This window comes from Protopterus annectens, chromosome 15.part0, assembly GCF_019279795.1.
Source record: "Protopterus annectens isolate FY-2018-M chromosome 15.part0, PAN1.0, whole genome shotgun sequence".
Lineage (NCBI taxonomy): Eukaryota > Metazoa > Chordata > Ceratodontiformes > Protopteridae > Protopterus > Protopterus annectens.
This window is the reverse complement of record NC_056749.1, coordinates 358,403,344-358,406,961: the sequence shown is the minus strand read 5'-3', so window position 1 is coordinate 358,406,961 and position 3,618 is coordinate 358,403,344. Positions and strand designations below refer to the sequence as shown.

The 3,618-nt window shown below is 31.5% G+C and overlaps 1 protein-coding gene across 1 annotated transcript in view; it reads right to left on the bottom strand.

Annotated features, from left to right (window-relative positions):
* Positions 1-473: 473 nt before the first annotated feature.
* The window catches only part of EDA2R (ectodysplasin A2 receptor), a 247,288-nt gene continuing 244,143 nt past the window's right edge, over positions 474-3,618 (bottom strand). Inside the window, exon 10 of the mRNA XM_044057108.1 lies at positions 474-1,398. The gene's annotated coding sequence lies outside the window, so the exon portion shown is untranslated. The remainder of the gene's footprint in view (positions 1,399-3,618) is intronic.

The following is a 3,618-nucleotide window of genomic DNA, read 5'->3' as shown; positions in this document are numbered from 1 at the left end:
GTAGGAAGATTAGGGTTATGCTGATATATATGGTATAAAGCATATAATTTAGTGTTTTGGATAGCATATGGCCTTATATTCTGCAATGTGCACTTTGGGGCACAAACAGACCAGATATAATACCTAAGGTTTTATACTCTTTGCAAGATAAAAAACATTAACAAATGCAAGGAATTTCCTGCATCACTGTGACAGTGTTTAGCAGTACATTGGAGTACTTAATCTCTACTCCTAGTTTCCTGTTGTGCAATAACCTTGATGCACTACCAAACCAGATACAGTCTAGTACATACCGAGAAGAAGAAAGATCCATTTATACGTGTTTAGTGAGTCATGGACTCTACTTGCAAATTAAGGCCGCCATCGCAATGTGATGATTTAAGTCCATAAAACTTACTGCACTCTGCAGACCAAAAACCTGCTAGCTTCTACTTGTAACAGTAATACCTGCAGTATATAGAAAATAGGCATCTTCAAATAGACACAATGCAGAAAAAGAAAGCTGTAGTTTCAGATGAGGCATTAGGCTGCTTCAGTATATATCCCACTAATATGGTTTATTTGTTCCGTTTCAATGAAGTATGACTTGCATGGTTCAGACAAATGCCATAAATGACATTTCACACTAGACTGTGTGCCATTGCATACTCGTGGTCTCTGAAGATGTTTGATCAAAGTCCCTATGCAGTTGGTCATCTCAAAATCACTATGGTTACTTCAGAGAAAACCTTCCATGCCCCCACCTTAAAAAAAAAAAAATCTTTGGCTGCCATACTCAGCATTCCAATAACTATGAAAGCAGCTCAATAACTTCTCTCTACAATGAGCAAATGGTAGTGAGCCAGGAGGGCACAGTACGGTCTAATGTTAAAGACCATTAGTATCTCTGGAAAGTTCCATAAGCTGTTAGTTTTGGCCAGAGAAATCAGCAAGTAAAAATAACAGATCAAAATACTGAATCCAATGAAGAGTTTTTACCACTGTGAATAAAGTGCATGAGGAGAGAGGGCTTTTGAATCCCAGGAAGCTAGTGATTTACAGAAATGGAAATGGCAGGTTCTTGATCTACATTCCTGAAGTCCTTTACTCCTGGAAAAGAATCATCCAGTTAGACCATTAGTATCTCTGGAAAGTTCCATAAGCTGTTAGTTTTGGCCAGAGTAATCAGCAAGTAAAAATAACAGATCAAAATACTGAATCCAATGAAGAGTTTTCACCACTGTGAATAAAGTGCATGAGGAGAGAGGGCTTTTGAATCCCAGGAAGCTAGTGATTTACAGAAATGGAAATGGCAGGTTATTGATCTACATTCCTGAAGTCCTTTACTCCTGGAAAAGAATCATCCAGTTTTAAAAAGGTAGTTTGCAACATCCTTGGTGATCTTCCCAGCATACAAACCTGAAAAAATAAATGCAAACATATGTAAATATGGGTGCACTTAGCAAAAAAAAAAATATATATATATCTATAGATATATCTTTATATATATATATGTGTGTGTGTATCTGCACCAAATATTTAAAATTAACTTCAGTATGTTGCAAAAATATTATCCTATCATGCATGGCTTCAAGGTAGTCACTGAAAACCACTATCAAAAACAGAGTCATTGCAAGAAAAATGAGACTATCTTTTCCAAAAATAAATTTTTCTGTGTGGGTGCAAATTCCATACATCTGACTGTCTACATCTCCATACTTAATGTAATTAGCTCCAATATTTTTGCATTTTTGAGGTAATTGTAAACAACAACAGAGGCAGCCTCCTTCAGTGAACGCATGTTAACACTTGGCCTAGATATACAACCCTTTAAACCCTGTGGACACCTTTATTTATTCATTTAGTTATACTTTGTTAAACTGGCTAGCCACTTTTAGAGGGGAAATTACAGAGATCCTGCATTCTCTTTATTGTTTAAAAAAAAACAAGAATGTATATATAGAAGGATACAGTAACTTTCAAATGTTCAATGCAGTGGAGCAAATGGATTACTAATCTCTTTCAATATATGTGTATGTATTTATAATATAAAACAAAACTGTTTACTGTTAAACATTTAAATGTAAAATGCATTTTTAAAAACACATCATAAAAGTGTATGTAATACTTGATGAGGAACGAAAAACCAAAAATAGTCAAAGCACTTGTCTCGTCTGGAACGTACTTTAGTAGTGCAGTATAACAAAAGCTATAAAGATAAGTGCTTTTGTCCTGTACAATAACAAGACTTCAATAGATAAATATCCTTTTAAAAACTAACAGTTACATACTCCAATCACATTACATGTAGTACACTTAAAAAACAATAAAATATCTCTATTTAAAGCACACACTTTTGAATCCATTACAAAAAAAAACAAGTTTCAATACCTATGTGTCTTTTTTATACTATACAAACACAATGGACTTTCTTAATTTATATAAACCAAATATTATTTTACCTTTGCAATGCTTTTAACCTGAGAATACTAATAATCAAAACATGTTCATTCAGTCCCGGATAATTGGTCTCGTTTAAGACCAGCTGAAAATAGTTCTTTCTTTTCAATGATGACTACCCAAGGTCTGCTCTTCTCATTTTGCTGTACTTTTTCCAAAATGAAACATTTAAAACCATGTTTGATGTTAGTCATAATATGCTTTGATAAAGCATCATTTGTTTTTCTTTTTTTTTTAATTTCGTAACAATGTTCATAAATGCATCCTTCTAAAGAATGTTTCATTTTTCCTATATATACACAAACAAAGTTCGGATAACTGGGAAAAGGGTACCTGAAAGGAATGGAAATAAAGTGCTAGAGCTGGTAAGGTAGAATGCAGGACTTCAAGACTGCGATGATGTGAGATGTTACTATTACTGTTCCTACTAATAGTAAACAATGTCTGAAGATTAGAGATAGGTGACAGTTGTGTGACGGGGAGAACAGGTAATACTGAAAGTCAGTGGAAAGGGAAACATTTAGACAAGCTAATGTTCCTGGGAAACTAGGCTAAGCAATATGGTTGCTGTGTCGGTAGCATATTTGCAATGGTGGTAGTAGAGGAATGTTGCACAAAAGGAAAGGGAGAATCCACTGGAGAAATTTTTGCAATAATGTGTTTATAGATTTTATATAGATATATATATATATATATATATATATATATATATATATATATATATATATATATATATTAAAAAAAAAAAAATATATATATATATATATATATATATATATTAAATATATATACATATATAGTATATCTATATATATATATATATATATATATATATATATATATATATCTATATATATATATATATCATATATATATATATATATAAATATCTGTATTATATTTAATGGTATGAAATAATACTATTGGACCACTTTTATCAACTGGTCTAACTGTGATATTTTAGTTCTCTTGTAGTTTCTTTAATGCTATATATTCTTGTTTAGTTAAATTATATTTCATTTTATACTTATTACAATAATTAAGTCATAAAATTCTTCAAGACACAATTTCTCAGCAAGTTATACGTTTGGTTAAAAATTTTTTATTTTTACAAAAACTTAGGGTTTTTTTAATTTTCCCCTGCATTTTTAACTTTTATTAGGATTTTCATAAGTTTTA